Source organism: Salvelinus sp. IW2-2015, linkage group LG8 (assembly GCF_002910315.2).
Source record: "Salvelinus sp. IW2-2015 linkage group LG8, ASM291031v2, whole genome shotgun sequence".
NCBI classification, from domain to species: Eukaryota; Metazoa; Chordata; class Actinopteri; order Salmoniformes; family Salmonidae; genus Salvelinus; species Salvelinus sp. IW2-2015.
The window spans coordinates 48,391,818-48,401,693 of record NC_036848.1 but is presented as its reverse complement, the minus strand read 5'-3'; the positions used below and the strand labels follow the sequence as shown (position 1 = coordinate 48,401,693).

The 9,876-nt window shown below is 48.3% G+C and overlaps 1 pseudogene; it reads left to right on the top strand.

Annotated features, from left to right (window-relative positions):
* The first annotated feature begins 3,775 nt into the window (after positions 1-3,775).
* Positions 3,776-7,815, top strand: LOC139028182 (uncharacterized; annotated as a pseudogene).
* Positions 7,816-9,876: the final 2,061 nt, after the last annotated feature.

The window sequence follows — 9,876 nt, the reverse complement described above, 5'->3', positions numbered from 1 at the left end:
ACATGTAATTGCGTAAGGATTTTCCAGAGGCTTTTGATCTGCCTGTTATCACAGTGTTAAAGTTGTCATAAATGTCCATTTATATAAATAACAGTGTGTTTCATTCGTTTTCTCCGGGCGAGTTGGGTATACTTCAGAAAGGTTCAAGCTTTTTCATATAATTTCACTCTTTACTCTTTACTTTAAAATCGAGTTATCTGTCTGTCTATCTGGATGTATGGCTGAGTCGTATGTTAATATTTGTTGCTTACTGGATACGTTTGTTCTAATCAGTGTGTTCTAAATGGTATGTTGTTTTACTAAGTAGCAGGCAGGACAGATTTCGGACACGGCCATTGACGCCTAAGTCAACAAGTCAACACATTACATTCAATAGAAAAAGATATAATCATCTGTACCAAAATGAAGGAATGGCGGTGAACAAGCGCAACTGTGCATTAGATGACGCCTTCTCAGTATGGATGAGCCTAATAGATTGGCATTTGCTGTTTACTGCATACATTTTGACTTAAAGGTATGTTCTAAATAGTATGTAGTATGATTAGTACAGAGTATGTTGATTTAGTGAGTAGTAGCAAAGTCAAATTTCGGACACGGCTACTGTCTGTTTTTCGCTTTCTCTGTTTATCAGCTTTTTTTCTATCTTAGTGACAGACAATTAAGAGCACCCCCCATCCACATCGACGAGACCACAGTGGAGAAGGTGGAAAGCTTCAAGTTCCTCGTCGTACACATTTCTGACAAACTGAAATGGTCCACCCACACAGACAGTGTGGTGAAGAAGGCGCAATAGCGCCTCTTCAACCTCAGGAGGCTGAAGAAAATTGGCTTGGCACCTAAAAACCTCACAGACTTTTACAGATGCACAATTGAGAGCATCCTGTCGGGCTGTATCACAGCCTGGTACGGCAACTGCACCGCCCGCAACCACAGGGCTCTCCAGAGGGTGGTGCAGTCTGCCAAATGCATCACCGGGGGCAAGCTACCTGCCCTCCAGGACACCTAGAGCACCCAATGTCACAGGAAGGTCAAAAAGATCATCAACCACCCGAGCCACTGCCTGTTCACCCCGCTATCATCCAGAAGGCGAGGTCAGTACAGGTGCATCAAAGCTGGGACCGAATGAATGAAAAACAGCTTCTATTTTAAGGCCATATCAGACTGTTAAATAGCCATCACTAGCACATTAGAGGCTGCTGCCTATATACATACAGCCAGACAGGATGCTCTCAATCCAAGACGGCGTAGCAGTCGGACGTGTGTTTGTCTTGTCCCGTCTTTTCCCGTGTAAATAGTTGTTTTTTCGTATATATTTAAATCTCACTTTCCATCTACAAACTGAATATACTTTCCTGCAACCCACCTCAGACAATGTGGTATGGATCTGGGCACCCGACTCACCCAGAGCTCCCTTTTGCGCACATGTGTGTATGTATAGAATTTCCTGAGTTTTCCCCGCATTACCAGCATAAGGCGCTAGTAGATTCAGGCGCAGCTTGGAACTTTATTGGCCGTTCATTTGCACTTAGATTAGGGATCCCTATTGTTCCTTTTGATGTGCCCTTCCCTGTACATGCCTTAGATAGTCGTCCTTTAGGGTCGGGCCTGATTAGGGAGGTCACAGCTCCACTATGTATGATAACGCAGGAGGGTCATAAGGAGAGAATTAGTCTCTTCCCGATCGATTCTCCTGCGTTTCCTGTGGTGTTGGGGCTTCCCTGGTTGGCCTATCATGTCCCCACTATTTCGTGGCAACAGAGGGCTCTCAAGGGATGGTCACGTCAGTGCTCAGGGAGGTGTATAGGTGTTTCCATAGGTGCAACTACGGTGGAGAGTCCAAACCAGGTCTCCACCATGCACATCCCCCCTGAATATTCCGATTTGGCTCTCAATTACTCAATTACCACCCTATCGACGGGGGGATTGTGCGATAAATCTCCTGGTAGACGCAGCACTTCCTAGTAGTCACGTGTATCCTCTGTCACAGGAGGAGACGGCGGCTATGGAAACATATGTCTCCGGATCTCTGGGACAGGGATACATTCGGCCTTCCACTTCACCTGCCTCCTCGAGTTTCTTTTTTTGTGAAGAAGAAGGATGGAGGTTTATGCCCGTGCATTGACTATAGAGGTATAAATCAGATCACGGTGAAGTATAGTTACCCGCAGCCTCTCATAGCCAGTGTGACCGAGTCATTGCACGGGGCGCGCTTCTTCACCAAATTGGATCTCAGGAGCGCATACAACCTGGTGCGTATCCGGGAGAGGGATGAGTGGTAGACGGCATTTAGTACCACCTCTGGGCACTATGAGTACCTCGTCATGCCGTACGGGTAGATGAATGCTCCATCAGTCTTCCAATCCTTTGTAGACGAGATTTTCAGGGACCTACACGGGCAGGGTGTAGTGGTGTATATAGATGACATTCTAATATACTCCGCTACACACGCCGAGCATGTGTCCCTGGTGCGCAAGGTGCTTGGATGACTGTTGGAGCATGACCTATACGTCAAGGCTGAGAAATGTCTGTTCTTCCAACAGTCCGTCTCCTTCCTAGGGTACCGCCTGTCCGTGTCAGGGGTGGAGATGGAGAGTGACCGCATTTCAGCCGTGCGTAATTGGCCGAATCCCACCACGGTAAAGGAGGTGCAGCGGTTCTTAGGGTTTGCCAACTACTACCGGTGGTTTATCCGGGGCTTTTGTCAGGTAGCGGCTCCCATTACCTCCTTGCTGAAGGGGGGACCGGTGCGACTGCAGCGGTCAGCTGGGGCGGACAGGGCTTTTGGTCACCTGAAGGCTCTGTTTACCTCGGCTCATCCTGATCCCTCCTTGGCATTCATAGTAGAGGTGGACGTGTCCGAGGCTGGGATAGGAGCTGTGCATTCTCAGTTCTTGGGTACGCCACCAAAGCTCCGCCCCTGTGCTTTCTTTTCGAAGAAGCTCAGCCCGGCGGAGCGACACTATTATGTGGGGGACCGGGAGCTGTTGGCTGTTGTGAAGGCGTGGAGGCATTGGCTTGAGGGGGCTAAACACCCTTTTCTCATTTGGACTGACCACCGCAATCTGGAGTACATCCGGGCAGCGAGGAGAATGAATCCTCGCCAGGCAAGGTGGGCCATGTTTTTCACCCGTATTGTTTTCACCGTATCCTACAGACCAGGTTCCCAGAACGCTAAGGCAGACACACTGTCCCGGATGTATGACATGTATGACCCATACTTCCGGGTTCTTGCCTGGTGGCACCGGTGGTATGGGAGGTTGACGCAGACATCAAGCGGGCGTTACGTGCGGAGCCCACTCCCACCCAGTGTCCAGTTGGGCGTCTGTACGTTCCGTCTCATGTCTGTGATCGATTGAGCTGTTGGGCCCACACGTCACCCTCCTCTGGTCATCCTGGCATCGGTCGGACAGTGCGATGTCTTAGTGGGAAGTACTGGTGGCCCACTTTAGCTAAGGACGTGAGGGTTTATGTTTCCTCCTGCTCGGTGTGCGCCCAGTGCAAGGCACCTAGACACCTGCCCAGAGGGAAATTACATCCCCTACCTGTTCCACAACGGCCATGGTCACACCTATCGGTGGATTCCGTCACAAGGAAACACCACGATTCTGGTCATTGTGGATCGGAGTCCTGCCGTCTCCTTCCTTTGCCCGGTCTCCCTACGGTCCTACAGATTGCGGAGGCCCTGTTTACACACGTCTTCCGGCACTATGGGGTGTCTGAGGATATAGTGTCTGATCGGGGTCCCCAGTTCACATCGAGGGTCTGGAGGGCGTTCATGGAACATCTGAGGGTCTCGGTCAGCCTGACCTCAGGGTTTCACACCGAGAGTAATGGGCAGGTGGAGAGAGTTAACCAGGATGTGGGTAGGTTTCTGCGGTTCTATTGCCAGGACAGGCCTGGGGAGTGGGCGGCTTTCATCCCCTGGGCAGAGATGGCCCAAAACTCCCTCCGCCACTCCTCCACTAACCTGTCTCCCTTTCAGTGCGTACTAGGTTATCAGCCGGTCCTGGCACCGTGGCATCAGAGCCAGATCGAGGCACCTGCGGTGGATGAATGGTTTCGGCGCTCGGAGGAGACATGGGATGCTGCCCATGTGCGCCTGCAACGGGCAACCGCAGTGAGGCCCCGGCTCTCGACCCGAAACCTGCCCCTCCGCCTGCCCTTCCGGAAGCTGGGTCCGCAGTTTGTGAGGCCATTTAAAGTCCTGAGGAGACTGAACGAGGTATGTTATTGGTTACAGCTATCCCCTGATTACCGTATTAATCCCTTGTTCCATGTGTCTCTCCTTAGGCCGGTGGTGGCTGGTCCGCTCCAGCAGTCTGAGGTGCGGGAGGTTCTTCCGCCCCCTCTGGACATCGAGGGGCCCCGGCGTATACTGTGCGAGCCATCATGAACTGTGCGAGCCATCATGAGCCATCAAGGCATCGGGCGAGGGGCCTTCAGTACCTCGTGGAGTGGGAGGGGTATGGTCCGGAGGAGTGCCGGATGCCGGTGGAGGACATCCTGGACCCTTTCTTACTGCAGGAATTTCACCGTCTCCACCCGGATCGCCCTGCGCCTCGTCCTCCGGGTCGTCCCCGAGGCCGGTGTCGGCGCGCTGCTGGAGCCGTGCGTCAAGGGGTGGGTACTGTCATGACTTCCGCTGAAGTTGGTGCCTCTCCTTGTTCGGGCGGTGTTCGGCGGTCGTCGTCACCGGCTTTCTAGCTGCCACCGATCTACATTTATTTTTCCATTTGTTTTGTCTTGATTGTACACACCTGGTTTCTTTTCGAGTAAAGTACGTATTTTACTCAGTTCTGTGTCCTGCGCCTGACTCCATCCTAACCGCTGCACATTAACACTTGACACTACAACATTTTCCGACAAGATAGAACTGCCAAAGGGGGCTAAGTTGCAATCTACTGCAGAGATAGCCTGCAGAATTCTGTCATACTATCCAGGTCTGTGCCCAAACAGTTCAAGCTTCTACTTTTATAAATCCACCTTTCCAGAAATAAGTCTCTCACTGTTGCCGCTTGTTATATACCCCCCTCAGCTCCCAGCTGTGCCCTGGACACCATATGTGAATTGATTGCCCCCCATCTAACTTCAGAGTTCGTACTGTTGGGTGACCTAAACTGGGATATGCTTAACACAACTCAATCTCACACAAATTATCAAGCAACCTACCAGGTACAACCCTAAATCCATAAACATGGGCACCCTCATAGATATCATCCTGACCAACCTGCCCTATAAATACACCTCTACTGTCTTCAACCAGGATCTCAGCGATCACTGCCTCATTGCCTGCGTCCGCTATGGGTCCGCGGTCAAACAACCACCCCTCATCATTGTCAAACGCTTCCTAAAACACTTCAGCGAGCAGGCCTTTCTAATCGACCTGGCCCAGATATCCTGGAAGGATATTGACCTCATTCCGTTAGTAGAGGATGCCTGGTTGTTCTTTAAAAGTGCTTTCCTCACCATCTTAAATAAGCGTGCCCCATTCAAAAAATGTAGAACTAAGAACAGATATAGCCCTTGCTTCACTCCAGACTTGACTGCCCTTCACCAGCAAAAAAATATCCTGTTGTGTATTGCATTAGCATCGAACAGCCCCAGCGATATGCAACTTTTCAGGGAAGTTAGGAACCAATATACACAGTCAGTTAGGAAAGCAAAGGCTAGATTTTTCAAACAGAAATTTGCATCCTGTAGCACTAATTCCGAAAAGATTTGGGACACTGTAAAGTCCATGAAGAATCAGAGCATCTTCTCCCAGCTGCCCACTAGACTGAGGCTAGGAAACACTGCACCACCGAGAAATCTACGACAATCGAGAATTTCAACAAGCATTTTTCTACGGCTGGCCATGCTTTCTACCTGGCTACCCCTACCCCAGCCAACAGCTCTGCACCCCCTGCAGCAACTTGCCCAAGCCCCCCCCCCCCCGCTTCTCCTTCACCAAAATCCAGATAGCTGATGTTCTGAAAGAGCTGCAAAATCTGGATCCCTACAAATCAGCTGGGCTAGACAATCTGGACCTCTCATTCTAAAATGATCCACCAAAATTGTTGCAAACCCGTAATGTATTGTCTGAGATCCCCAAAGACGTGGTCATCCCCTTTTCAAAAGGGCGAGCTGGTCATGGGTGCACCTCAGCCACGCTCAAGGTCCTAAACGATATCATAACTGCCATCAATAAAAGACAGTACTGTGCAAGCCATCTTCAGTGACCTGGCCAAGGCTTTCGATCTGTCAATCACCACATTCTTATCGGCAGACTCAATAGCCTTGGTTTCTCAAATGACTGCCTCGCCTGGTTAACCAACTACTTCTCAGATAGAGTTCAGTGTGTCAAATTGGAGGGCATGTTGTCCGGACCTCCTGGCAGTCTCTATGGGGGTGCCACTGGGATCAATTCTGTGGCCGACTGTTTTCTCTGTATTTATCAATGATGTCATTCTTGCTCCTTGTGATTCTCTGATCCATCTCTACGCAGACAACACCATTCTGTTTACATCTGGACCTTCTTTGGACACTGTGTTAACAAACCTCCAAAGAGCTTCAGTGCCATACAACACTCCTTCTGTGGCCTCCAACTGCTCTTAAATGCTAGTAAAACTAAATGCATGCTCTTCAACCGATAGCTGTCCACACCTGCCCGCCTGAACTAGCATCACTACTCTGGAACGGTTCTGACTAAGAATATATGGACAACGTCACTTCCTCTTGAATTTGCAGACGTGTTGCTGTGCGTTTGTTGCCACTTTACTTTGCTAGCTTTGCTTTGCTAGCTGACAACTTTACGTTTAATTTTTAGTTTTTTCCATCACAACTTTTTTCCCTCATTCAACTTTTTCACTCCGGACGCTTTATCTGGACATGGTTCGTCAGCACCTTCAACAGCCGAAGCTAAGTAGTAAACTTTAACATGATGTCTTCTAACTGCATTCGCTGTACTCATAATATACAGGAGAATGATCGCCTAACGGCGAGGATAGCTGTGCTGCAAGCCCAGCTTCAGACGCAATCGTTAGGCAAGGGTAATTTCAGTGTAGGAAAGGGTGAAACAGCGTCTGTGCCACCAGTAAGTACAGATAGTAACGTTAGTATAAATCCCCCCGCACTGTCCCGCAGCCCGGACAATTTTCTCATGGCTTCTGGAGGGAAATGCTGTTGGAATGCTCAACCGGTGTCGCTCATTCAGCCGCAGAAGAAACTTTCAACCGGTTTTCCCCATTGAGTAGCGAGTCGGAGTCTGAGGCCGAGTCTTCTCTTGTCTCTACTCCTCCCGTTACGGGGTCTGAGACGCCGAAGGCTCCCACCATTAGCTCTGACAAATTGAAAACCCTAGTCATTGGCGACTCCATTACCCGCAGTATTAGACTTAAAAACGAATCACCCCAGCGATCATACACTGTTTACCAGGGGGCAGGGCTACCGACGTTAAGGCTAATCTGAAGATGGTGCTGGCTAAAGCTAAAACTGGCGAGTGTAGAGAGTATAGAGATATTGTTATCCACTCGGCACCAACGATGTTAGGATGAAACAGTCAGAGGTCACCAAGCGCAACATAGCTTCAGCCTGTAAATCAGCTAGAAAGATGTCGGCATCGAGTAATTGTCTCTGGCCCTCTCCCAGTTAGGGGGAGTGACGAGCTCTACAGCAAGTCTCAACAACTCAATCGCTGGTTGAAAACTGTTTTCTGCCCCTCCCAAAAGATAGAATTTGTAGATAATTGGCCCTCTTTCTGGGACTCACCCACAAAACAGGACCAAGCCTGACCTGCTGAGGAGTGACGGACTCCATCCTAGCTGGAGGGGTGCTCTCATCTTAATCTACAAACATAGATAGGGCTCTAACCTCCACTAGCTCCACAATGAAATAGGGTGCAGGCCAGGCAGCAGGCTGTTAGCTAACCTGCCAGCTTAGTGGAGTTCTGCCAATAGCACAGTCAGTGTAGTCAGCTCAAGCCATCCCCATTGAGACTGTGTCTGTGCCTCGACCTAGGTTGGGCAAAACTAAACATGGCGGTGTTCGCCTTAGCAATCTCATTAGGATAAGACCTCCTCCATTCCTGCCATTATTGAAAGAGATCGTGATACCTCACATCTCAAAATAGGGTTACTTAATGTTAGATCCCTCACTTCAAAGGCAGTTATAGTCAATGAACTAATCACTGATCATAATCTTGATGTGATTGGCCTGACTGAAACATGGCTTAAGCCTGATGAATTTACTGTGTTAAATGAGGCCTCACCTCCTGGTTACACTAGTGACCATTATCCCCGTGCATCCCGCAAAGGCGGAGGTGTTGCTAACATTTACGATAGCAAACATTTCAATTTACAAAAAACAAAATGACGTTTTCGTCTTTTGAGCTTCTAGTCATGAAATCTATGCAGCCCTACTCAATCACTTTTTATAGCCACTGTTTATAGGCCTCCTGGGCCATATACAGCGTTCTCCTCTGAGTTCCCTGAATTCCTATCAGACCTTGTAGTCATAGCAGATCATATTCAAATTTTTGGTGATTTTAATATTCATATGGAGAAGTCCCACAGACCCACTCCAAAAGTCTTTCGAAGCCATCATCGACTCAGTGGGTTTTGTCCAACATGTCTCCTGGACCTACTCACTGCACAGTCATACTCTGGACCTTAGTTTTGTCCCATGGAATAAATGTTGTAGATCTTAATGTTTTTCCTCATAATCCTGGACTGTCGGACCACCATTTTATTACGTTTGCAATCGCAACAAATAATCTGCTTAGACCCCAACCAAGGAGCATCAAAAGTCGTGCTATAAATTCTCAGACAACACAAAAATTCCTTGATGCCCTTCCAGACTCCTTCTGCCTACCCAAGGACGTCAGAGGAACAAAAATCAGTTAACCACCTAACTGAGGAACTCAATTTAACCTTGCACAATACCCTAGATGCAGTTGCACCCCTAAAAACGAAAAACATTTGTCATAAGAAACTAGCTCCCTGGTATACAGAAAAATACCGAGCTTTGAAGCAAGCTTCCAGAAAATTGGAACGGAAATGGCGCCACACCAAACTGGAAGTCTTCCGACTAGCTTGGAAAGACAGTACCGTGCAGTACGAGAGCCCTCACTGCTGCTCGATCATCCTACTTTTCCAACTTAATTGAGGAAAATAAGAACAATCCAAAATTTATTTTGATACTGTTGCAAAGCTAACTAAAAGCAGCATTCCCCAAGAGAGGATGGCTTCACTTCAGCAGTAATAAATTCATGAACTTCTTTGAGGAAAAGATCATGATCATTAGAAAGCAAATTATGGACTCCTCTTTAAATCTGCGTATTCCTCCAAAGCTCAATTGTCCTGAGTCTGCACAACTCTGCCAGGACCTAGGATCAAGGGAGACACTCAAGTGTTTTAGTACTATATCTCTTGACACAATGATGAAAACAATCATGGCCTCTAAACCTTCTAGCTGCATACTGGATCCTATTCCTACTAAACTACTGAAAGAGCTGCTTCCTGTGCTTGGCCCTCATATGTTGAACATAATAAACGGCTCTCTATCCACCGGATGTGTACCAAACTCACTAAAAGTGGCAGTAATAAGCCTCTCTTGAAAAAGCCAAACCTTGACCCGGAAAATATAAAAAACTATCGGCCTATATCGAATTCTTCCATTCCTCCAAAAATGTTAGAAAAAGCTGTTGCGCAGCAACTCACTGCCTTCCTGAAGACAAACAATGTATACGAAATGCTTCAGTCTGGTTTTAGACCCCATCATAGCACTGAGACTGCACTTGTGAAGGTGGTAAATGACCTTTTTAATGGCGTCAGACCGAGGCTCTGCATCTGTCCTCGTGCTACTAGACCTTAGTGCTGCCTTTGACACCATCGATCACCA